The sequence below is a fragment of the Canis lupus genome, chromosome 22, assembly GCF_003254725.2.
Source record: "Canis lupus dingo isolate Sandy chromosome 22, ASM325472v2, whole genome shotgun sequence".
NCBI classification, from domain to species: Eukaryota; Metazoa; Chordata; class Mammalia; order Carnivora; family Canidae; genus Canis; species Canis lupus.
The window spans coordinates 30,956,858-30,984,751 of NC_064264.1; the positions used below are offsets into that span (position 1 = coordinate 30,956,858).

General features: G+C 37.2%; 1 protein-coding gene and 1 pseudogene across 13 annotated transcripts in view; both read left to right on the forward strand.

Annotated features, from left to right (window-relative positions):
• Positions 1-27,894, forward strand: part of SCEL (sciellin) — a 297,125-nt gene that overhangs the window by 28,904 nt on the left and 240,327 nt on the right. The gene's annotated exons all lie outside the window — the stretch shown is intronic.
• Positions 19,376-21,742, forward strand: LOC112655754 (clusterin-like; annotated as a pseudogene).

Here is a 27,894-nt window from a genome sequence, read left to right on the forward strand (position 1 = left end):
AGTACAAGTCTTTCACCTCCTTGATTAAGTTTATTCCTAGGTATTTGATTATTTTTGGTACAATTATAAGTGGGATTGTTTTCTTAATTTCTATTTCTGCTGCTTTATAATTAGCATATATACAACAGATTTCTTTTTTTAATTTTTTTAAATTTTTTATTTACTTATGATAGTCACAGAGAGAGAGAGAGAGGCAGAGACACAGGCAGAGGGAGAAGCAGGCTCCATGCACCGGGAGCCCAATGTGGGATTTGATCCCGGGTCTCCAGGATCGTGCCCTGGGCCAAAGGCAGGCGCTAAACCGCTGCGCCACCCAGGGATCCCTACAACAGATTTCTATGCATCGATTTTGTATCCTAGGACTTTACTGAATTCATTAGTCCTAATAGTTTTTTGATGGAATCTTTAGAGCTTTCTACATATAGTATCATGTCATCTGCAAATAGTGAAAATTTTACCTCTTCCTTACCAATTTGGATGCTTTTTTCATTTTGTTGTTTGATTGCTGTGACTAACTAGGACTTTCAATACTATGTTGAATAAAAGCGGTGAGAGTAGACATCCTTGTCTTGTTCCTGACCTCAGGGGAAAACTCTCAGTTTTTTGCCATTGAGTTTGATATTTGTTGTGGGTTTTTCACAAATGGCCTTTATTATGGTGAGGTATGTTCCCTTTAACCTACTTTTTTGAGGATTTTTATCATAAATGAATCTTGTACTTCATCATATAATTTTTCTCCATCTATTGAAATGATCATATAGTTTTTATCCTTTCTCTTACTGATATGATATATCATGTTGATCGATTTGCAAATATTGAACCACACTTGCATCCCAGGAATTAATACCACTTGATTATAGTGAATGATATTTTCAATGTATTGTTGGATTTGGTGTGCTAATATTTGTTGAGGATTTTTGCACTTATGTTTATCAGAGATATTGACCTGTAGTTCTCTTTTTTGTAGTGTTCTCACCTGGTTTTGGGATCAGGGTAATGGTGGCATCATAGAATGAATTTGGAAGCTTTCCTTCCTCTTCTATTTTTTGGTTTGAGAAAAATAGATATCATCTCTTCGTTAAATATTTGGTGGAATTTGGGATGCCTGGGTGGCTCATCAGTTGAGCATCTGCCTTTGGCTCAGGGCGTGATCCTGGAGTCCTGGGATCGAGTCCCATATTGCGCTCCTTGCATGGAGCCTGCTTCTCCTGTCTTTGGCTCTCTCTCTGGCTCTCTCTGTGCCTCTTCATGAATAAATAAATAAAATCTGTAAAAAAAAAAAAAAAAAAAAAAAAAAAAAAAACCTTTGGTGGAATTCACCTGTGAAGTCATCTGGTCCTGGAATTTTGGTTGTTGAGACTATTTGATACTGATATAATTGCTGGCAATCCATCTGTTCAAATTTTCTACTCCTTTCTGATTCAGTTTTGGGAGGTTATATGTATCTAGAAATTTACCTATTTCTTCTAGGTTGTCCAGTTTTTTGGCACATAATCTCTTATAATTGTATTTCTGTGGTGTCAGTTGTTATTTCCTCTCTTTGGTTTCTGATTTTTTTTTTACTTGAGTCATCTCTCTCATGTTTTTGATGATCTGGGTAAAGGTTTATCAATTTTGTTTACCTTTTCAAAGAGCCAGATCTTGTTTTCATTGATCTTATCAATTTTTTTAGCTTCTATTACATTTATTTCAGCTCTAATTTTTATTATTTCCTTCCTTCTACTGGTTTTGAATTTTGTTGTTCTTTTTCTGGCTCTTTTAGGTGTAAGGTTAGGTTGTTTATTTGAGATTTTTCTTGCTTTTTGAGACAGACCTCTATTGCTATAAACTTTCACCCTAGACCCACTTTTGCTGTATCCCAAAGATTTTGGACCACTGTGTTTTCATTTTCATTTGTCTCCATGTGTTTTTTTTTTAATTTTATTTTTGATTTCTTGGTTGACTCATTCATTGTTTAGTAGCATGTTATTTAACCGCCATGTGTTTGTGGTCTTTCCAGATTTTTTCTTGTAGTTGATTTCTAGTTTCATAGCATTATGGTCAGAAAACATGTATGATAAGACTTCAGTCTTTTTTAATTTGTTGAGACTTGTTTTGTGGCCTCACATGTGATCTGTTCTGGAGAATGGATAATGTTCCATGTGAACTTGAAGAATCTGTATTCCACTATTTTAGGACAGAATGTTCTGAATATATCTACTAGATCTATCTGATCCAACATATCATTCAAAGCCACTGGTCCTTGTTGATGTTCTGTTTGTATAATCTATCCATTGATATATGTAGGGTGTTAAAGTCCTCTACTATTGTATTATTATTGATTTCATTTTTATGTATTGGGCTGCTCCTGTGTTAGGTGCAAAAATATTTACAATTGCTATATCTTCTTGTTGGATCATCTCTTTCATTATTATATAGTGTCCTTCTTTGTCTCTTGTTACAGTTTTTGTTTAGGGATGTGGTACTGGCCAGGTTTGTGCAGGTCGATTGTGAGAGGGGACCTGGAGCCACTTTAGGAAATTCTTGGGACTCGGATGGAGGGGGCAGATCCACAGAAGCATGAAGGGATGGAGCTCACTGTTAGCAAGTTAGGTGGAGAGTTTGGCACTGCACTGGTTCCTTGCAGGTAGCTGTATATTTAGGCTGGGGGCAGGGGAGGAAAATGGCACTCACAGCTTGTTTGTTCTTGAATCTACCAACAATCCCTCCACTCCAGCACATGCTCTGAGATTAGGAAACAAATCTACCTCCTGTTATATCCCAGGCATTTTTCAAACTCCTGCATCTATGATATATCTCTGCAGGGCTGTTTGTTGTGCTGTGTCTTAAAAGGTAAAGACTCAACTCATTGAATTTTAAAGTTCCACATGTTAAGCCCCACTGATTGTAAAAACTCACAAAGCCAGCCCCTCTGGCCTTCAAAGCCAAATATTATGGATATTCATCTTCCCACTGTAGGCCCTCTTGTGCCTGAGCTACCTGGTGTGGGTTCCCCTCTCCATACTGAGAAAGCCCTCCCTCCTGTGAACAGTCTTGTGGGTTCACTGGCTCCAGACCATGTCTCCGCCCTCCCTACCCTATTTAATGTGGCCTCTTCTCTACATTTAGCTGTTCTGTTGGTCTTCAGGTCATTTTCTGGTTTATTTATACTGATGGGGATGTTATCTAGTTATATCTGTGGGACAAGGTGAGCCCAGGATCCTCCTACTTTACCATCTTCCCAGGAAGTCCATATAAGTAGATTTAATAGTACTATTAGTGTTCTAGATCTTGGGTTGGGTGATATATTTATGAGTGTTAGTTATATTATGATTTATTTAGTTATTACATCTTTATTATATACATTGTTTACTTAGCATTATTTATTTTTAAGTAAAAAAATTAATTTATCTTTCTGACAACTTTTTATTTTAAAATTTCAAATATAGAGAAAATATAATACAATGGATAATAAAATGGATAATATAAAAATTAATATATTCCCATTAATTCAACAATAATTAACATGTTGCTAAATTTTAAAATATTTCTGTCTATATACATGCATACATTAATTTTCTTGCTGAAATATGTAAGTCGTTTGCAGACATATGAAACTCCACCCCTTAATACTTCATCATACAATCTCTAAGATTAAGAATGTTTTATTTAATTCCAATGCCATTCTTATACCCAAGAAAATTAATAGTAATTTTATGTTATTTAATTTAATATCTACTCCATATTCAAAGTCTCCCAATGTCCTTGTCCTTTTTTTTTCCCTAAAGATTTAATTTATTCATGAGAGACACACAGAGAGAGACAGAGACATAGGCAGAGGGAGAAGCAGGCTCCCTGTAGGGAGCACGATGTGGGACTCAATCCCAGGACCATGGGACCATGCCCTGAGCTGAAGGCAGATGCTCAACTGCTGAGCCACCCAGGGGCCCCCACCGTGTCCTTTATAGATGCATATCTTAAAATATTAAATTTGACATATTGAATTTGATGGTTGTCTCTTTTAATTTAGAACAATTTGTAACCCACTTTTTCAGGACATTGACTTTTTGAGGAGTCCAGGACATTTGTCTTATGCAGTATATTCTATATCCTGATTGTTTCTGTTCCTTTATTCCCTGTATTTCATGTAGACTGAAATTCAGGTCTAGACTTTATTGAATTCAGATTACACCTATTTGTCAAGAATCATTCATTCACAACATGTGTAATGTGACTTCACATCTAATCAGGAAGTATATAAAGTTAGGTTGTCCCACTACTAATGATTCTTAGTGTGATTGTTAAGTTCAATGGCAACTGCCAAGTCTTCACATTGTAAAGGTACATTTTGCCCTTTGGAATTAATGAATAATCTGAGGGGTTATACAAGGGCATTGTGGGAATATTCTGTTCTCCCAACAGCCTTCCATTTTGTAATATTAGAAGCCATTTCCTAGGTATTGCAAAATCTTGATTTTCTAACTCTGTCATAATAAATGGGATTTTCCCTGATATTTTAATGTTTTTTAGAGAATTACATCAGATTCTAGAGCTTTAGCTTATATGAATGTATTAAATTTAACATGATTATCATTTATTATTATTATTCTATAGTTAGATTGGCCTAGAAATATTTTTCATTTTTTAATTAAACTCAATTAGCCAACATATAGTACATTATTTGTTTCAGATGTAGTTTTCAATAATTCATCATTGTAACACCCAGTGCTCATCATAAAAACATTTTTTTAACATTGTGTTACCTATGGACTGAATTATGTCACCTCAAAATTCATATGCTGAAGCCATAACCCTTGCGCTGTGATGCTATTTATATATGAAGCCTTTGGGAGGTAATTAGTTTTTTTTTTTTTTAAGATTTTATTTATTTATTCATGAGAGGCACAGAGAGAGGCAGAGACACAGAGAGGGAGAAGCAGGCTCCTCATAAAGAGCCCAATGTGGGACTCAATCCCTCTGCCTTAAACTCTCTTCTCACACTCTTTACTACCAAACTTTAAACGATATCTGTCCCTTCGCAATGGACTTTCTCAAAATTACTGTGCAGAACATTACACAAGTTTTGACGAATGCATTGTTTACATAGTGCTAAGTCATACGTATACTTGTGGGAACCAAAGGTCAATGGAACCATGGAAGCAAGTGCAAATTTAGGACATGAAAGAAATTAGTAAAGACCTAATAACCAAGTGGCAGAGGTTTTATTTAATATGGTATCTTTTTTGTTAGCCATCCTGTGAGCCTTATAGAAGGAAGTGTTTCTGTTCCCATAATATACTGATATAAGAAGTAAGGAAATAAATGCCAATTCAAAATTCATGAAATAAAAACTAGAATTTTCTGCCAGATTATGGTTGAGGGACAGACTTAGTCAATGGACTCTGGTTAATGTGTATGAAGACACTGGAACTCATTCACTGAACTATGCACTTAGAGTATGATCCCATTGACCTAAATACTGTCTTTTCCTGGAACTATGGTAAGGTCACTTGCCACCTCTGTGCCCTCACCAGTGGTGTGTGACAAAATAATAGCTGATTTACCTTTTTGGCCTTTGAAATAGTGACTATGGCCTCAGTAGTTCTAAGCTCTAATAAACTACACAAAAATAACTGATGAAGATGAATCTTTTACTTGACCTTCCAATGCTTTCTCTTTTACATGGCAAAAGTAGATAGAAATTTATTTTGAGCCTATAGATTTTGCCACTTGACTTCACTGTGCAGCAAGTAACCCTATTTCCTCTTGGTCAGTACCAGTCACTCCAGCCAAGTTCACCCAGGGAATATGAAGAGTTGAGCTCTATAGCTTGTAGCTCAGAAGCCACTGATAACACCAGGTATTCCCAGATGCTACTGATACTGGCACTGCTACCACTGTTGCACCTGGATACTAGATGGTACTACAGCTACCAGTATGCTTCATTGTCCTGTCTTTATATTGCCAAATGAATCTGCTACCCCACCCTCTTTTCTGACTCTCTATGTCCTAGCTCCAGATTTAAAATCCTAGAGTTTGATTCTGATGATTGGCTGGACCTTGTTCCTAAATCCATGTCCTAACTACCACATTTCTTGGGAAAACAAGCATCTATCCTTTTCACAGAATGTGAAGGTTTAAAAGGTGAGGAAGTGCCCAAGACATGGAAGGTGTGGCTCAGACAAATGAACTACAAGTTGGAAAGTGCAGTGTATATTTTGAGGATGGAAAGCATGGAGAATAAGTGGGGAAAATACTCTTGAAGTTGGACCCAAAACAAGGGGAACCCCAACAATCAAATGAAGGCACTTAGACTTTATTTGGTAGACAGAAAAAGTTACCAGAAATTTCTGCAAAGAGATCAAAATGGGCTTTAGGAATAATAATCTGCAGCAATTGATATAGAGAAGCATTTGGAGAAAGGAAATTTTGGAGGCAGAGAAACAAGTGAGCAGCCCAGGGAGTTCTCTACATATGAAGTGATAAGTGTCTGAACTTGAACAGTGTCTATAGCAAAGGAAGTGAAAGAATAGGTGAGAAAATTGAGAGGTTAAATTCTAGAGCTTACTTAGAGAATCCACTTCTCTTCAAAGGATTCTCATATTCAATGTTCTTAATAGCATAAATATCAATAACTCATTAAGAAGTATTCTATTTTGAGGTGCCTGAGTGTCTCAGTTGGTCTGGCTGCTTTCGGCTCACGGGTCATGATTCCGAGGTCCTGGTATTGAGCCCCAAGTCAAGTTTCCTGCTCAGCAGAGAGTCTGCTTCTCCCTCTCCATCTGCCTCTCTCCCTGTTCATCCTCTCTCCCTCTCTCTCTCTCTCAAATAAATAAATAAAATCTTAAAAAAAAAAAAAAGAAGAAGTATTGTATTCCAAAGAGAACTCAGTGGCTGCCTAGGACAGCACTCCTCAGAGTGTGGACAGCTGGGATCCTTGAGAGCCTTGCAGCCAAGTCTGCAAAGTTAAAACTATTTTCACAGTGATACTAAGATGTTATTAGCCTTTGTCACCATGGTGACATTTGCACAGATGATACTAAAGCTGTAGTGGCTACCACTGCTCCTCAGCACAAATCAAGGCAGTGGCACTGATTTATATCCATTACTAGTACATAGTAATCATTGTTTTTGACTTAGCGATAATGGTTGTAAAACCTTGTAAATATATTAAAAACCACTGAATTATGTACTTAAAAAAAGATTTATTAATTATTTGAAAGAGAAAGAGGAGGGAGGGACAGAGGGAGATGGAGAGAAGCAGACTCCTCACTGAGTGTGAAGCCCTAAGTGGGGCTCAATCTCATGACCCTGAGATCATGACCTGAGCCAAAATCATGAGTCAGATGCTTAACCTACTGAGTCACCCAGCTGCTCTAAATTATACACTTTAAAAATGGTCCATTTTATGGTGTGTGAACTGTATTTCAATAAAAGAAAAAAAATGATATGGCAGAAAAAAACCTGTGATGTTAGTGGTTGATAGCTAACAGTAAAGTTATTTCCATTGCAAAAATGTTTTGAGTAGCAGGGTTTGAAAGGTTGAATATTTGGATATTTGGTATAAATCATACAAAGATACAAATGTTGGTAATTTTAGAAGTATACAACTTTTCTACAATTTTGGTCGAGCCCTGTCTAGCCTTAGTGCTTCACTTAGATGCTAACGATCATTACCATAACACAAAATCCCTACATTTATCACTTTAAGCAATGTTGAATGACCTCAGTGACAGTGAAGCCATCTAATATCATGAGACTTGCTGACATCTCAGGGTACCTACCATTAAGAGAAGGAAGCCTGATGAGAGGTGGTTGGCAGTTGGGGTGGGGGTGGGGTGATTGGTAGTTTTTGTGGGCGTGGCAGCAGGACTGTCGTGGTAGTGGTGATACACAAACCATCTGGCTAGAATTGGCATCACGGTTTGCAAAGGTTTAATCATTTGCAGAACTCTATTACCAGGTCCATTCCCCTGGTGGCCAGACTAGCAAAAATCTCAGAACCCTAGTCCTACCAGGAAGGGATTAAGGGCCCCTGTCCCAGTAGCAGAAGACAGGAATTGGGATGAAAGACCAGCCACAGAAACTAGATGATATTGTCCAGTGTGAGGAAAATGCTTCAGTTTTTGTGGTCACAGATTCCAGAGGTTGTCCCAAGTACCAAGCCGAGGTTACAGAACTCACTCTAGATCAAACCAACCAGGATTTTTTTTTAATCCTAGGCTTACATTTTGGCTTGGGAGGAATTTCTGATGGCATTAAAATGCTTGTTCATCTTGCATGTGGACTTTTGTTTGCTTTTGTACAAGTTTTAACCAATGATGAGAATTTACTATTACTGAAAAACAAAATTACTGAATTACTGAATATTACTGAATGATAAAAAGATACAATACAAATTGTTGGGAACACTGTATACTGACAACAAAGAAAATGGGGTCACTGAAAAGTGTTAATTACAGAAAAACGTACTTTGCAATTTTGTTGAGTTTCATTGTACACTTTAAAATTGGTTTAATTTCCATTTTTAAAGATAAAAACTTTTCTCCTCCTCTTTCATTGAGAACAAGCCCCAATTAACAGAAATACAACAGTGATTTGCATAACAATAACTTCCTTGGCATTAGAAAAGCTTGGCATTTGGTTTTCTCTAAATGAAGGGTTTGGTCTCTGTAGGACACAATATTTTTATCTTAATATTTTGTATTCTTTCCATTATTTTCTGAAATCTGAATTTCAGTACATAATATATCATCATGCTCCTTGTTGGCAAGGCTGAAAAACGCCTCTTAGACTGTTATAGCTTGACCCAATCTCACTTTCCATTAGTACCACTTACTCCTATGCTCTAGCCAACACATTGGTCTTTTCCACATTCCCCAAACAATCCATGGTCTTTAATGGTACCACACTGAATGAATTACTCCTGGCTCTGTATTCCCACCACACTTTACCTCTCCAGGTGTGGCAGTTTTTTACACTGTATACATTCTAAGGTACTTATGCAGAGATGCCTTGAGTTCTCCTCATATGCCTCAAGATTCATCTCTTAATGAATAAAGAAAAGAGGATGCACTCTGGAGTCAAATCTTGGTTGGCATTTTAACCTCAGCACTTATTAGCAGGTTAAATTTGGTGATTCATTGATTCTCTGACCTTTAGTTTCCCATTTGTAAAATTGGATGAGTAATACCTAGCTCATAGGGTCGTTGTGAAGGTTGAGTAGGATTCTGTAATACAATGTGCCTGGCCCATAAATAAATGCTAACTCCTTGCTTCCCTCTCTCAGTTTATAACATATATAATTTTGACGAACATAGTATATCTCCCACTAGATTATAGCAGCAGGGTAGGAGATGGAGAAGTATCTGGCCCAGAGGCTTTGATGAATCAATGAAGAGCTTTGAGTTTTCTTTCCAAATTTCTTTGGAAGTTGTGGCTTTTTACCTGCTTTAAGTGAATAGTTCTGTGTTCACACTAGACATACACTCAATTCAAATGGAAAGTTGGATAAGATAGCAGCTCTTTCACCTTCTCCCTCATCTTCAACTTGTTTTGGATTCCTAATGGTCATACTTTTTAGAATCCTAAATGGAAATTTGAGATTAAAAATATTTTTCTTTATATTTGTACCTATTTTATTTAGCTTTTCATTCTGTTTGGATTATTTTGCTCTATGTAGGATACATTCCTCAACCTCATGGTTGCTTTTCAAATAATAAGTTCTTTATAGATCAGCTACAAGTACTTCTGTTGTCTTTCTCAAAATTGACCAGGCTCAATAATGACTTGTTAAATTATGAAGTCCTTAGATCCCACAGGTATGCTTAGAGGACAAAAAATTGACAACCATAATTATTTCTATGAAAAATCCATAAAAGATAAATGAGTGATGGTTGAATAATAGCTTTTTATTCATTGAAGGATGAGATATTTAATCAGAGAAGGTTTTTCTTTCAATGCTATATTAAAAGCTTTCATGTGTTCAAATTTAGAGTTATTGTCTTAGATGGTACAATGGTTATTGCAAGTTCTTATTTTTTTCTTTTGGAAAATTTCATTATCATGGAAAGTTATCTCTGGGCAGTGCTTTTGATCCTAAACAAACCAAGTCAAATGTAAATTTTTATACTGGAATAAAACAGTTAAAAAATCCAGGTAGCTTTTTCAAAATAATTACAAACCAGGATACTGTTGAAAATAACTCTTTTTAATCATTTTAGGAGTTAAAGTTCAGAGGCAGTTTTGGCTTTGCCAGGAATACTCAGGAAAAGCTATGTAGAGTTCGTGTTTGAGTGAAGTCTTGAATAATAGGAATTTGCACAATGAGGAAGTGAGAAAAGCATTTCAGATGGAGGGAATAGGCTTTACCAGTTGATGTGGGTTTAGCTTTTATGTGATAGCCCTACAAATGTTGAAAATAGGTATTATGTCAGTCTTTACTCTTTAGGGAAATGTACATATTAAATGGGTAAAAAGAATAGGCAATTTCTCCTTCTTTAGCTTCCTTTTCTCTTCTGGAACAAGTACCCAGCAAAATAAGCTAAGCAATGTTCCAGGTTGCCATCAGCTTGATTCTAAGGACACTAGGTTACAGTTACTTCCAAAGAACATCTTTGTTCTATAATGTCCTTTGTCTGTGTTATCTATAAAATTTGCAAAACCTGAAACTCCATACATACTACCTGTGAAAACTGCCTTAAAGAAGATTCCTTGTTTTGCCTAAAGCCAAATATTCAGTCTTTTCATAATCTATGACTTGTTATATATATTATCCTGCTCCCATTTATTTTATAGGCTTTATCTTGGGGACAGAATCTATGTCTTGTACTTCTTTATATTTTTCTATGAGTTTAATATAATGCTGGAATCTAGATAGAGCTTCCTAAATACCTCTTTGATTGCTTCTTCATCTGACCATTATAGGAATGAAAGAAACTGATGAAAATATATAAGGCTAATCAAACTGCAGATATAGTGGTAGAAGGAAGTGTGCGTTGGATATTTACCATTTCTCTTGAAGATCCACTCTCCATCCTACTCTGACTGATCTGTATCAATTTGCTCCCTCTCCTTTGGCTTCCATTTGAGTTCAGCCAATAGAAGGAATAGGAAGGAAATCTGAAGGGCAGAAGGAGGGAGACTAGAATATTTATTTACCCCATTCCCACTCTGCAGGACTTCATGGCTGCTTTCCTCTACCTGAGTCCACAGCTGCTAGTCAGTATCCTTCTCCCACAAATATAGTTATAACCCTCTTTAGGTTCCAGTAATTGCTTGCTTCTCTTGCCCCTTCAAATCTAATGATGATAATGACTCCCAATTATTTTAGCCTTGGGGAGCTTTACTATCATTTGTTGATTTCCTTAACCCTGCCCATCCCTTCTAAAGATCTTTTCGTTCAACTCTCTCATTACTCATCTACTCATATCTTGCTGGGATTCTAACTGAAAGAGGTGGTGGCCATACCTTTCTGAGTAACTCTGAATATCACAATTTGCATTTTACTGTTGTTATTGTAGAGCAAATTTTTTTCTTATTTAATGTGAATATACTTTTCAGATAAAAAAAAAGATAGACATCCTGAGATGGATGCTTGAGGAAACAACTTATAATTTTAAATTATGACCTTCAGCAATTTGTGGAGAAAACCAAATTTCTTATTCTGCACTCCATTTTTATAAGTTTGTTTATGTAACAAAGATGTTTCCTGCCCAGTGATTCAGTGATCCATTATTAACCAGCCTTATTCATTCTAACACATTGTTTTAGGAGTTTAATTGACTCAGCCCTCCCATACAAGATAAAACTTGCTCAGGAACCTCTTTGATTAGTAGAGTAGTTATGTAAATAAGAATATGAATTAAATGTTTGGGTGAATAACAAATGATAATCACACTGGCTCCACTTTTTTATTGTTTAAAGAGTAATAAGAAAGATCAAAATACTATTAGAAATGACAGAGATATATGATCTTTATATATTTCTTGATTTACAGAAGAATAAGGTAATTTTAAAATATTACTGCTATTGTGTTTTTTGCTAAAAAGGAACATTCCCTTTCAGTTAGGAGCATACACTCATCAGATATTTTATGTTATGATGAATAATTTTTACATTCATGGTTCTGCAAACATTAAGAAATATCTAGTTGATAGCAATGTTAACTTTGGCTATAATCTTAATATTCTTTTAATGTTGTCTTCTAATTAGTACTAGGAAATGTATACTTTTTGAAGCATATTGAGAAAAAATATTTCTCTAGAATGTTCTTTCTTCATGTTTCTTTTGGAGCCAATTTGTACCTGAAATAATGAAGAAATCTCTCAATGTAGCTGCAAACTATCATAGTAGGAGCTCTAAAGACATAAGGTAAATGAATGAATGAGGTTTTTCTATATAGCTTTGGAAATAGCTTAATAAAGTATCTGAAAAGCAGTATAACAATGATATAATTATATGCTCTGTCAGAATACATTTGAGTTTTGCCATCTAGGTGCCTCAAGAGCAAGTCTTACAGAACTGGATATACATTACTAGCGTCTAATATTAAAGAATTATTGTAACCTTGTTCAGTATGAAAACACTATTATGGTTATGGTTTCAAAATTCCTTATCTAAAAGAGATATATACTGAAATACTTATAAGGTAAAATATATATCTGGAGTCTACTTAAAAATACTCTAGGAAACAAATTTGGGGATACAAAGAAGATAAAATAAGGAAATAAATTGAAAAAATAAATTATTAAAGTTGAAGTATGGGTAGATGGGGAGTCATTGTACTTTTTTCTCTGCTTTTATATGTTTGAAAATTTCCATAATAAAAGCTAAATTATGTATAAATATAAATTACATATAACTATAAATATAAAGAAAAAATGATAAATATAAATAAAAGTCGGTATTAAAACATTTGTTCACAGAATTCATCCCTGAAATTGCCCCTTCCCCTTGGTCTGGATGACTGCTGGATACCATAAACATCTTCTTTATTCTTATCTAAAGAGAATGTCATCTGGGGTGGACACTGTGCTCATAATAGTTTTCCGTTTTCTAGTAATGGATCAAAACACAGGGGCAGGCCTCTAGTGGCCATGCCTATGCTACATGCCACTGCTAAGCTCCAGCCAAAAGGGAAACACACTTGAGCCAATCATACTCTCTCTTCTGACAATTTGAAACTTGTAGGAGAGAAGCACACAAACTGGTCTAAGTGGAAGCCTGTTGTGTTAATGGCAACGCCCAGAGATAAGGCATGTGAACTGTCAGTGAGGTTTCCTATTTGCTTTTGACCCTGCCTTCCTGTGGTTTTGTTGTCCACTTCTTCCCCTGATCCTGTGAAATGCCTCAGTATATGTCCAGTAAATCCCTTATCCCACTGTTTTTCGTTGCAGTTATCCAAAATTTTTTGTTACCTAGAATAATAAAGAAAAGTTTATTTAATGTATCATCTGAATAAAATGAACTCATTCATATTATAAGGAACAGAGTATCTGAAGTCAATACATTTCAGCATGTGAAACATTTTTATATGTTATTGTGCAGAGAGTTCCTTTCTGCCTTCTTGCTTTCCTATCTTCAACAATAATTATTGAGTGATCACTATGTTCCTACACTGTGACAAGTGCTGAATATGATGAGAAACGCAGAGAAAGTTCTTGCCCTCATGGAGTTTGCAATTTTATGGGGGAGATAGATACTATGAACTAATGATACTCACCATTGTATTATTAGAGGGATGAGTATCCAAAAGGAAAGGAATCTATTTCTAAGAAGGTGAAGAACCAGAGAACCTGATTAAGAATGGGTAGTGAGAGTGAGGAGTGAACTTGATTTGAGGGCTAAAAAAAGCAATTTAAAACTCTATGAGAGGGTAGTAGAATGGGGATGGAAGTGAAGAGTCATTCTTGAAAAGAAGACTTCCAGAATTCTGACTGATCAACAAAATGGATGGAAACAATTCCTACATGCAAAAAAAAAATTGTCATTTTCTGATTAATAATTAAGACTAAATTGGAATCTGTTTAATGTCCACCATTAGGGCAATAGCTAAACTAGTACATTTACTTTATTATAAGAGCAAAAGCTCCCTGAGATTTCACTGACCAGAACTGTGACACACCTGTTCTTTCTAAGCCAGGTACCAGGAAAGGCCATGGTGGTATGGTGAATGACTTATAACCTAATCATGATTTCTTTTTTTTTTTTTAATTTTTATTTATTTATGATAGTCACAGAGAGAGAGAGAGAGAGAGAGAGAGAGGCAGAGACACAGGCAGAGGGAGAAGCAGGCTCCATGTACTGGGAGCCCAATGTGGGATTCGATCCCGGGTCCCCAGGATCGCGCCCTGGGCCAAAGGCAGGCGCCAAACCACTGCGCCACCCAGGGATCCATGATTTCTGACCCTTAGGCTAGAGAAAGGCCCACATCCCCTAATGTACATGGTTATCGTATGAGCAAAACAGTTGACAAAAAGAAGTGGCTGTTGCCTGGACAACCAACAATATGTGAGGCAGTCAAGTCAAGTGACCTGGGCAGGAGCTATCCTGTAAGAACTGTGGGAGGGAAAATATCACTGGAGAGGGTTTGAGAGAGTGAAAAGAGAGCATTTACAACAGTAAGTATAGACAACTCTTGTGAGAATTTTTGCTAAAAGCTGGAAGAGATATGAAATGGTAGCTGGACAGGGATGTAGGGACCAAGAGAGATTTGTATTTAAGATTGGAGAAATTACTGCATGTCTCATGTTGCTGGGTATGAATTTATAAAAGGTAAAAGGTGAGATGCACATGAGAGGAAGTGATGTTGATTAAGAGAGAGATGGTAGGCAGGAATGCACATGTGGGAGGTTGGTCTTAGGAGGAAGATAATCCATCCATAGTGATAGGAGGCAAGAAAGAGTCCATGGGTTCAGAGGTAGTAGATGAGGTAGGGAGCTTTTGTAAATTCTCTTTTGATTGCTTATGCAGAACCCCAACATGTAAAGTAGATTATATTGGATAGGTTTCTCAGGCAGATTAAATTCTTGTTTGACTGAGATTATTTCATTCTGTCCCCATGAATAATTTCCATAATGTCTTGATTCTTGATTTTATCTAGGATGATTGTTAGTACAGTAATGTTATTGTTCTAATGCTATATTTATAAATAGATCAGTGAGATGAGTGATATGATAGAAGAAGGTGCCCCTGCATTTGGAATAAAATTGAAACTCCTTACTGGAGACTACAGATCCCTACATAATCTGATCTTTGCCCACCTCTCTAAATGCATCAAGTATTATTCTTTCCTTGCTTATTCTGTTCCAGCCAAATTGTCTGTCTTTATTTTTTGCCAATGTCAAACTCGTTTCAGTTTTATGACCTGTGCACTTCCTGTTTCCCTCTTCTTGGAACACTTTTCCATCAGGTATGCATAGGACAGTCTCATTGGCATCATTTAGGGCCCAGTGAGGCTCCCTAGTCTCTTTATCTAAAGTTGTGATATCCTGACCAGCCCCTAGTTTGTTACTGTATTTTGCTTCTTTGTAGCTTTTAGCACTAACCAAAATTCTATTCTTTCTCAATTTCTGCATCCTCAGCAATTAATATAGAGTCTGGTATACATTAAGTACCCAAATTCTTTTAAATGAATGCATATAAAAGGTTCTTATTTTTAGTTGCGTTCAACCTTTTTATCAGCAATTTAGCAAAGACATAGGCTGACATGCTTATAAAATTTGTGGATGCTGCTAATTTAAATGGAACATAAAAGTATCCCAATGTGTTGAAATAAAGTGCTGAAATAAAACTATTTTAACAGAGATAAAGGCAAAATGTGAAATTTAGGTTAAAAAATTTACTATAGAATCATAGCTCAGCAGTATTTCATGAGTAAAAAGGCCTAGGAATTTTAATTGTAGGCTGCAGGGTGGCTAAAATAGTTAACCTGAATTAATAAAGGCACGATAGCCAGAAATCAGTGCCCTATATTCTGCTGGGTTAAACCCACAGCTGAAGCAGTGTGCTTGTTTAGGTTATTTGATTGAACATTTTTTATTCTGACTTTTAATTCATTATTTTTCAATGAGCAGTTTAAATTATTGTATTAACTGACCAGCAACTTCTGTTCTTGCAGGCAACATGAATAGAAAAATAGACTTGTAATCAGCCATCTGATTATCAAACAAAGGTAATATTTATCTTTGATGACATCAGATTCTTGAGTCATCTCCACACCAGGGTTTGTCTGTAGGAGGATTATCCTCTCCCAAGGCTCTGCCTCTCACTGGGCTCAGATCTAGGGGTGGAAGTGGCTCTCTTCCATTGCTAGTCCTTGAGGACTCAACATGCCTTGTTGGGTCTCCTAGCTCTGCTCTCCTCTCTATTACAGTCCCACCATTAAATTCTACTTGACATCTCAATTTCCTTTAGGACACTAATTGATAGCACAGCTTTTGGGATTCCTTAGGCTGTAAAATTTTAGGAGGGGCAAGTTTTGCATTCCTTAATCATTATACACGTACCTCAGTTCAAGTATTTGTAATTATTTTTTGAGTACTTGTGTGTACCCGATATCTTGCATGCCTTACTCCTAAGTCTTAGAGTTATAGATCAAGGTAGGTATTATTATTTACATTTTACAGATGAGGAACTTGAAGCTCAAAGAAGTTAAGTAAAGGGAATTGTTTATAATTGACAGAGATTTAGTTTTGAGTTTGACTCCAACGCCCATATTTGCTATTTCCATTACACCTACGACCTCTCTATCTCCACCATGCACATTGGAGTCTCTTTTATTAGTCTAATTACTTAGCTGGAATCTGGTAGGTTTTTTGAAGGTAGATATTGTATTGTATTCTTTTATCTCCACTGCCTAGCATAGTGTCTGGCACATGGCAGACATGTGACATATTTTTGTTTTTTTTTTTTGTTATTTTTTAACAGATTTTTATTTATTAATGAGAGACATATATATATAGAGAGAGAGGCAGAGACACAGGCAGAGGAAGAAGCAGGCTCCATGCAGGGAGCTCGACCTGGAACTCAATCCTGGGTCTCCAGGATCCCGCCCAGGGCCAAAGGCAGTACCAAACTGCTGAGCCACCGGGGCTGCCTGTGACATATTTTTTGAATGAGTGGGCAGAGGAGAAATATTGCTTACCTGTTAACCTGTATTTCTGGTGTTTGGGAATACACACCAGGTCTTTGATTTCATATTTAGCCATTAAATTCCTTCATGCTCCCTTTCTCTCTTTATTACTGGCCCTCAATTTCATGCACTTGATTTTCTTCTATATGCATTCCTTGCTGAACATATGGATGTATCACACATCGGAGACAAACACGTATCTGACAACTTAGAAATGATGAGAAAATAAAAATGCAGGTAATGATAGTATCTATTTGATGGGCCTGGGGTTAAGAGTAGTGGGAAGACATTGTTAAAAGCCCTTTAAGTCCACCCATACTTTCTTTTAACATCTATTGTTTTATTTGAATACACTACATGTAGTGTTGATTCTGTCCCTGCCACTCAGTAAAATGAAGAGGTTCCAGTTTGTATATTTTAGCATGTGTACAACAGATATATTGAATTAGTTGTTTGTCATAGGTTATTATATGCACTGAAGCATATATCCTCTCCTTAGAGAATGGTTTAAGAAGTACTGAATGGAGGACAGCAAATAACTTGCCTGGACACTGTAATTCTCCTCATCTCCTCAGACATGAATTGAGTATGCTGATCTATTTTATAAAAATTAATAAAAATTAAGAAAAATGCTGGCCAAATTTAAGAGCCACGTGTTCACTTGCAGCAGGATGTTTTATGGTAGGAAAAATGCAATCCAAGTTTTTGCTCTTCTTCATGTAGTAATGCTCTGGCTTCTGCCTTTGATGCTCTGATATGAAAATAATCAACTCAGAAGTCCCAGGACACCAAAATGTTACAACTAAATGAGAAAGTGTTAGACTAGAGAAGAAATCTGACTCCAATTTTTAATTTTCTGACTAGTTTATTCTTATTAAAATAACCTTCAACTTCTTATTTTGAAAAATTTCAACTTAACATAAAGATCAGAAGAATAGTAAAATGAATATCCATATACCCTTCTTCCAGATTAACTAATTTTTCACATTGTGCTACATGTTTTATCCTCTTTTATAACTAATAATAATTATTTTTAAGCATTAGAACAGATAACTAATAAACATTTCACACTCATTTTATTGCCTTTAGTAGCAACTAGATCCATAAACTCAATGAGGACAGGAACCAGGTCTGTCTCCACATTGCTGCATCCCTAGTACCTAACATAATGTCTGGCATGTAGTGGAGATCAATAAATATTCATTGACTGATGGGCTGAGTTGTTCTTTATACATTTGGCCCTTACTAGCTGCACAAGTCAATCAAAGTTTGAAAGAAATTAAGTCCATCTGATCTTAAAGCAAAATATCCAAAAGTGTACTCAAGTTTTGAGGGAAATATGTCTAAATCCTCTTCTTATTTCTCTGGGCACTTATTACAAAGCCTTTCATCACATAGGTGCTTATTAAGTTTTCTCTAAGAAAACTTGGTTAGAGTATCCAAAATAGCCCTGACTAGGATCAAACTGGAAAATAAGCCTCAAAGACTTAGAGAGTGAGTTTATTCAGACTGGGACAATTCATGAATGGATCTGGTGTCTCAGCTAGTCCCTGTTGCAAGATTAGGTCCTAGAGCTGGAATTTAAGAACAAGAATAATGATGAACACAGAACAGGAAAAAAAAAGTAAAATTTTAAAACTACTACAGAGGAATTCTTAGACATAAAAAGTACCTTCTTAAGAGTGAAGGCTGTTAAGTTTTGAAGTTGGGGGATTTATAAAGGTAATTCTCTTCTGTAGATCTCTTCTATAGAGGAATCTGCTACAAAGTAGTTTCTAGTCTTTTATATATAATATATATATACTTTATATATATATTTCTAGTCTTTTATAAATATATATATATATATTTCTTATTAAAATGACCACATCTAAGCACACCAAAGAGATAAAAAGAATGTCAACAGAATATTTACCCTTTGCCTACATAATAAAGTTCAAATATCTTAGCATAGAATTCAAGGTCCTCTGCAAAACTAACCCAACTATTTTAAAACCTTCACTTTTCCTGATTCATGCCTGGCTTGGGTTGTGGTCCAGAATTTTCCTAACTGTTTTCTCTGGAACTCTAGTGACCTTAATAGAAAGCATCTTGCATCATTAATAAGAACATGTGGTGTTAAAAATTTTTCATAGTGAAAAAGTTTGGGAAATGTTTCATGTTATATCCCTGATCTACCTATGATAGTTCAATGATAAATGAACCTCATTAGCACAATCAGAACTACATTAACCCAGTTAAAGGATCTGAAAAATTCTGCAGTGAGAAATCAATTTAATGTATAGTTTACCAAACTTACTTGACCAAGGAACTTTTTTGGATGGTAGTAGAATATTTATTAACATGATGAAAGATACTTGTGTTCACCAGAATACAGTTTGCAGAATGCTGCTTAACCATCATAATGTTTGGAATTACTTGAATGTTGCTCATGCCATTCTGACTGGAATAACCTAATTTATTTAGAAAAAGCCCCCATTCCTTAAAAGATATTCTAAAGTACTTGCAAGAAGGAAGCCACAAAAGACAGGGAGTACTTCTGGAAATAATCCTGTGATTTAGACCCATGTCTAAATGCTCTCCAAGGTCTGTAATCAACTATCTATTATAAAGTTGGGAGCACAGTCTTTAAATACAGTTCTTCTGTATTCTCTCCTTATTTCGACTAATTTAAATATCAAAATCTGGTGTCATTTATATTTTAGTCTTTGGGATAAAGATTTTTAGAATCAAGTAGTTTGTATAATAATCCTATGTGTGGAGTGATGGAGTGATATTTGAAACAAATTGTTTCCATGAAGTTAATAGCATTTGGTAAGTTCAAAACTGTTACCTGTTGAGTTTTGCAGAATTTATTCAAATGAGTGCCAATTATTGAAAGAATGACATACATCTTTGGATGTGAGTCATACAGGTTTGCAGCTAGTCCCAAAGGGTTTGTATATGAAGCAGAATGCTATAGATACATCTTATGGTGCTTACCATCCAGCATTACCAAGAGTAGCCGATGTCAACTGGTGCTGCTGACCATTCCAGAATTGAGAGGGAGGCCTGATGAAGACTCTCCTGCTGCTAGTGGGGCTGCTGGTGACCTGAGAGAATGGATGGGTTCTGGGAGACAAAGCAATCTCAGACACAGAGCTGCAGGAAATGTCTACCCAGGGGAGTAAGTACATTAATAAGGAAATTAAAAATGCTCTCAAGGGGGTAAAACAGGTGTAAAAGCCCTGATAGAACAATTAAATGAGGAAGTACAAATCACTGCTGAACATATCAGAAGAAGCCAAGAAGAAGATCCCTAAGTGACATCAAGGATTCTGAAACGAAGCTGAAGGCACCTCAGGGAATATGCAATGACCCCATGATGGCCCTCTGGGAAGAGTGTAAGCCCTACCTGGAACAGACCTGGATGAAGTTCTACACATGCACCTGCAGAAGCGGCTCTGGCCTAGTTGGCTGCCAGTTCAAGTTGCTGAAGGAGTTCTCCCATCAACTTCTGGATTAATGGCAACCACATGGACACTCTGCTGGAGAAGACTGGCAGCAGACCCATGCCCTGGACATCATGCAGGACAGCTTCAACTGGATGTCCAGTATTATGGACAAGATTTTCCAGGACAGATTCACCCATGAGCTGCAAGATATTTCCACTACTCACCTTTCAGTTCATTCTAGAAGAGGCCTCTTTTCTTCAATCCCACGTGCTACATCACCGGAAACATAATCCGTTTCCCTGCATATTAACTCTTGAATTTCCATGACATGTTTTGGACTTCTTCGACATGACACATCAGGCTCAACAGGCCATGGATGTCAACCATCATAGAATTCCCTACCACTTTCTAATGGAATCCACGGAAGACAACCAAGACCATGATGTGTGCAAGGAGATCTGTCAAAACTCCACAGAGTGTCTGAGGATGAAGAACCAATGTGATAAATGCCAGGACATCTTGTCAGCAGACTGTTTAGCAGACAACCCCTCTCAGGTCCAGATATGACAGGAGTTTAACGGTTCCCTCCAGATTGCTGAGAAGTTCACCAAAATATACCCTGAGCTGCTGTAGTCCTACCAGGAGAAGATGTTCAACATATCCTCTCTGCTGAAACAGCTGATGGGCAATTTATCTGAGTGTCCCAGCTGACTAATCTCACTCAAAGTGAAGACCCAGTCTACCTCCAGGTCACTATGATGAGTTCTGAGACTTCTGACTCCAATGGTCCCTCTGGCCTCACTAAAGTGGTTTCAAAGCTCTTTGATTCTGATTCCATCACTGTGATCATTCCAGAAGTCTCCAGAAACAATCATAAGTTTATGGAGACTGTGGCAGAGAAAACTCTTCAGGAAATACTGCCAAGAGAACCAGGAGAATAAGTTGCAAATATTATCTCTCCAAATATGAGGCTGAGTTCAGTTGCTCCCAAGATGAGCCATAGGACCCTAGAGAAAGCTCTGAATGTCACCAAGTTACTAGGCCTTGCCTTAAGGCCCTCCTGTCCCCTCACCCAGCCTTTTCCCCCCTGGACTGTGCATTGTAATGCCTGCATTTGCTGATCATGGGAAGAACTCCCTTGTGCCACTAACTTAATAAAACCTCCAGTAACCTGAAACAAACAATCACAAAAATAAAAAACGAATGACATACATTTAAATTAATAAAATGAGAATTTTTGTTAAAAGAAGTGACCTTTGTTGACATATGCTTGTGTGGTTATTTAGAGAAATAGAGAATGGATGAACTGTTTGTATTGAATACTCATTACTTTGTCAGTTTCTCTGAGATGTCCATAAATTGTGTCATTTATTCACTAATTTTTTCAACTTACTGTTAAGAGGCAATCTCCTTGAGTTTCTCATGTTTCTGCACATCTTGTGAGCAGAAGTAGTAATGGCCTTTTGTTCTGGATGATATTTTCAAAGATGTCTGAGAGTGAACAGAAGCTAGAGATAATATCTCCCTCTGGAGCAGAGGGCCAGTCGGTTTACTGTCCAGTATGATTATTTTCATCATTGTCCTCTTGACCGGCTTTGCACAGGTTTTCTTGTAGACCAATCTCTTATAAGAAAAAGTTGGGAGATGACTGAGTGGCTCAGTGGTTGAGCTTCTGCCTTCAGCTCAGGGCGTGGTCCCCGGGTCCTGGGATCGAGTCCTGCATTGGGTTCCCCACAGGAAGCCTGCTTCTCCCTCTGCCTAAGTCTCCCTCTCTCTGTGTATCTCTTATAAATAGATAAAAATAAAATATTTAAAGAAAAAGTTGGGATTTCTCAAGCTCAGGGTTTCTCAGCTGTGATGCAAATCCATCAAATGAGCAGCATTTGCCTAGGCTACTCTGTGTAACCCATGGAACTTGAGGGATAAGAGAAACTAACAAGCATAAAGTTCAAGGTGTTTACTGTCTGTGCTATGAGTAATACAATCCTTTGTCTCCAACCCAAGAGTCCTGTGTCTTCTGCCACTATCCAAAAAAACTATGGCAGACTAACTTGTCAGCTTGCAGAGCTTGGTAAAATCTCAGAGCTGTAACAATATGTGGTGGTGGTGGTGGTTGTTTTTGTTGTAGTAATAATTTTTGACACTTGTAGGGAGCATCCTTTTCAGGGACCTGGGTTTGGAAGATTTTTTCCTGGATGTCATCAAGGCTTGCCCCGACTCAGGATCTCTGATATGGATTATTACTAGATGATCGAGGTGGGGCAGAGTTGAATCTGGAGGGAAAAAGCATTACTAGCCTGAGGCAAATATCAAGTGAACATGATTGATAGGTCTTATCTAAGAAAAGCCATGTAAGCTGGGTTTAGAGTAGACCTGAATGAGTGAACTGACTGGGAAGTGGATAGCTCTCAAGAGTTAGGATGGCTCATGTAAGCACATATTCCAGACAAATGTGGTCAGAAGAAGGTTGGCAAAAAATAACCACTTGATTCCTTTCTATTCTAGAGCATGACTTTTCATACAGAATAGGCTCTTTTCCTTCCTCCAAAAGTGAACTTTAGGTAAGACTTTGAGGTCTTAAATTGCTAAGACCTTGGGCTGTTCTAGCCCTAGATCCGGCAAGCCCTTGTCATTGTCACTATTAGCATTTAAAAGAAAATGATGTTCTTTGCCTGATCCGGAACATTGGCTGAGCCCTGAGATTTTCCTTTTAGGGCGTGTTGGTTCCTGGTGTCCAGTTGTCCAGGCTCTCTTCCAGGATAGGCTTTTGCTCCTGGGAGAAGTAACCTTTAACTGTTGGGGTGAAAGTATGGCACTTTGGGCCTTAAGAGATCACTCTGGACAAATAAAAACAAACAAACAAAACAAGTTAATAGTGGCTTTATAATAGTAACACATTTCCAAATGATGTGTCATTCAGTTTTCCCAGTATAAACAGTTAAGGTTCCCTCAGGAATTTGGAACTGTTGGTTTTGCTCTTTCTAGAGGGGAATGCAGTTAAAATAACAATAGTCAGTCCAAGCTGGCAGGCCAAAGCAGTGATGGCTAAGCCTCTTTGTACTCATAAAAGACTTATAAAAATGGATATGCCATGAAATGAAATGACCACGACATGATCACATGAAAGTTTGTGGAGGAAATTCCCCAGCTATTTCAGATGCTTAATTTTGGCCCTAATTATTGTGCTCCTATGAACAACTTATAAGTTATTTTATTAATGTTATTGGCAGGATCAACAAAAATACAAGTTTTTTTGTTTTGTTTTGTTTTGTTTTGTTTTGAGAAACAGTGAGACAGAGAGTGAGAGAGCTCAGGGCTGGGGAGGGGCAGAGGGAGAGAGAGACTCTTAAGCAAGCTGTATGCCCAGTGCAAACCCTGACATGGGGCTCCATCTCAAGACTCTGAGATCATGACCTGAGCTAAAATCAAGAGTCAGACACTTAACTGACTGAGCTACCCAGGCATCCCACGAATTTTCATTACTTTAAGAAGAACATTTAGAAGTTTATCTTAGAAATGTATAGTCATATGTTGCCTTTCAGTTTGATTATTCATATATAATATGCTTGTATAATCTTACATATAAGCAGTGGGGAACATGCTTCTGGAAGTTGAATTTGAAATAAAAAAGGCAACATGAGTGAGAAAAAAAACCAAAGTAGAGGTCTTGGTCTCAAAGCAGAACTGGCTGTCATAAACCAAGTTCAAATGCAACCCAAGAGAAGTAGGTAGAATGAGATGGCATTAGGAATTCTAGGGCACATTGGATTTTAGGACAACTAGTTAAGAGGGAAGACCACTCAATTAGAAGTGCAGGAAAGCAAAATAAATGTTTAGCTTGATGGCAGAGAATGGGAAAAGCAAATACAGGTAGAAGGACTATTTAGGCTTATCTGTGGTTCAGAGTAAGTAGGACAACTATAAGCAAGACGAAGCACCAGATGAATGTCTGACCAGCTTTACCAGAGCAAACTAGGTGGAGAGGGAGCTACAAAGAACCTGCAAACTATAACCCAGTTTGTTCTGTGCCTGGTGATAGCTGTGTTGTTAGCAGCATCTGGAGCAAGACTGGGGTTGTTTGTATCTCCCTCCTTTGGCAGAAGAACAAAATTTTTCTGATGGGAAGGATTCCCACCAGGCTGGGTTGGTTAAGAGCCTCTCAATCAAGTCTGGGATGAGTATAAGCAAGAGCAAAGCTAAAGCTAAATGCAGTAATTCAGAGAAGAGATTTGTATACACTATCAAACTGAGGGATCAGAAGAAGTTCTGAGAAAGAGTTGAGATAAGCATTCCTTTTTATTCAGTGTGTATTATGTGCCAGGCTCTATGCTAGGTTTTGGGAATACAAAGATGATAAGACAATACCTGACTCTGATAATTGAGAGTGCCATAGCTAAACTAGACAAGCTTATTATAATCAAGTGTGGTAAGAACCATGATAAAGATTACTATAGAACTCTCCAGGAGTACACAAGGTGGTGGTGAAGGGCACAGGTTGTAAAAGATGGCTTCCTGGAGGAGGTAATCAAGTTGTGTCAAAAAAAGATGTGTAGAGGGTAGGTTAGTAAAGATGAAGATTTTCTAAATTGAGGTTTGTGAAAATCCTGTGAATTGAGGGAAGGCATGATGCATTCTGGAACCTTCAAGGTTTCAGGGTAAATGAGGCTGGAGAGCCATAAAGAGCATCTTGTATGTCACAACCACTCAGTTTTAGTTTTTTCAGACCAGCTCCAATCATGGACAATAGTGGCTGTCTTAATCATCTTTGTGCCGTTCTCTAGGCAAGCTGATATTGTGGAGATTTCCTCACCAGAGAACAGAGTCCAAGCTCTCTCAAGGCCTAGAGAGTGGAGAGGGAGTAGAAATGGCGTTTTATTTCACATATACCCACATGCTGAGATGCTAGCACTCTTCCCCTTTGATTTTGGAATGAGGTCACAAACTAGTATACCCAGGTAAACCCATGGTGACTTTTTCCGTGAGGTCTCCCTTTAGCAGAAGGATATGGACCCATACATGTCAATAAATTGCAGACTCTGGGGCATGCACTGATGACAATCTTTGGGCTTTTCCCCTGAGGAGGAGAGGTCTATTACATCTTTTAGGTCCTACAGTCCTTGGGCCAAATTCATATTTACTGTCTTCCTTTCTGGTTTAAAGATGTTGCAGAAAATGAAAATGTCATGTTTGTTTAGTACTGCTTAGATATTATCTATGGTGATGGATTGTTGCTATGAATATTTGAGCTGCTAAGAATGTTCAAAAAGGCAGTGTGAGTTAAAGTGAAAGTACAAGAGTGCAATATTAACCACAAGATTCTGATGGTTCTGGTGCTAAAAGGTAAGTTATGAGGCTTCTGTTGCCCACCTCATGTGGCTATTTGTAAGATTAGTTACAAAAGGTATATGAAAAGAAGGTGTCCCCTAGGATACTGTATAAACATAAGATGTTATTATTTGACTTGCTCCTTGTGTAACTTTCTCAGAAAGGAGCATTTTTTCTTTTTAAATATATCTTTTATCGAAGAATGAGTTACCATGGTGTTAGATATACTTTAATGAAACATTAACATTGACAAATGAATGAAAAAAATGATAAAATGTCATTTGTGAGGTTCTTAAAAAAGATTTTATTTATTTATTCATGAGAGACAGAGAAAGAGGCAGAGACATAGGCAGAGGGAGAAGCAGGCTCATTACAGGGAGCCCGATGTGGGACTCAATCCCAGAACCCTGGGATCATACCCTGAACCAGACAGATGCTCAACCCTTGAGCCACCCATGTGTCCCATCATTTATGAGTTTAAAAAAAATTCTAATATAGTGTAATATGAGTTTCAGGCGTACAATATAGTGATTCAACACTTCCTTACAACACCCATTGCTCATCACAGCAAGTGCATTCCTTAATCCCCATCACCTATTCCACCCATCCACCTACATACCTCCTCTCTGGTAACCATCCATTTGTTCTCTATAGTTAAGATTCTGTTTCTTGCTTTCTCTCTCTTTCTCTCTTCCTTTGCTTGTTTCATTTTTTAAATTCCACATATGAGTGAAATCATATGGCATTTGTCTTTCTCTGATTTACTTTGCTTACTGTCTAGCTCTATCCACATCGTTGTAAATGGCAGGATTTCATCCTTTTTATGGCTGAGTAATATTCCATTATATATATATTTCATATATATACACATATATATATACATAGATACCACATTTTCTGTATCTATTCATCAGTTGATATATGCTGGGGATCTTTCCATAATTTGACTATTATTGATAATGCTGCTATAAACATTCGGGTACATGTGCCCCTTTGAATCAGCATTTTTGTATCCTTTGGGTAAACACCTAGTAGTGCAATTGCTGGGTCATAGGGTAGTTCTATTTTTAACTTTTTGAGGAACCTCTGTAAAATTTCCACACTGGCTGCACCAGGTTGCATTCCCACCAATAGTGCAGGTGTTTTTCCTCCACATCCTCGCCAAACTGTTGTTTCCTGTGTTGTTAAACTTAGCCATTCTGACAGTTGTGAGGTAATATATTGTTCATTGTAGTTTTGATTTGCATTTCTCTGATAATGAATGATGTCGAGCACCTTTTCTTGTGCCTATTGATCATCTGTACGTCTTCTTTGGAGAAATGTCTGTTCATGTCTTCTTTTGTTTTAAGATTTTATTTATTTATCCATGAGAGACACAGAAAGGCAGAGACATAGAGAAGGAGAAACAGGCTCCCCATGGGGAGCCTCTTGCGGGACTTAATCCCAGGAGCCTGGGATCACAACCTGAGCTGAAGGCAGAAGCTCAACCACTGAGCCATCCAGGTGCCCCTCTGTTCATGTCTTATGCCCATTTTTGAATTGGATTGTTTTTTGGGTGTTGGGTTGTATAAGTTCTTTTTATATTTTTGATACTAACTCTTTATTGGATATATCATTTGCAAGTATATTGTCCCATTCTGTAGGTTGCCTTTTAGTTTGTTGATTGACTCCTTCTTTGTGTAGAAGCTTTTTATTTTGATGTAGTCCCAATAGTTTAGTTTTGCTTTTACTTCCTTTAAGCTCAGGAGACATGTCTAGAAAAATGCTACTATGACTGATGTCAGAAAAGTTACTGCCTGTGCTTTCTTCAAAAATTTTTGTGTTTCATGTCTCACATTTAGGTCTTTAATCTATTTTAAGTTTAATTTTGTGTATGGTATAAGAAAGTGGTCCATTTTCTTTCTTTTGCATGGTAGCTGTCCAGTTTTCCCAACACCAGTTGTTGAAGAGATTTTTCCCATTGCATATTCTTGCTTCCTTTGTTGAAGATTAATTGACCATATAATTGGGAGTTTATTCCTG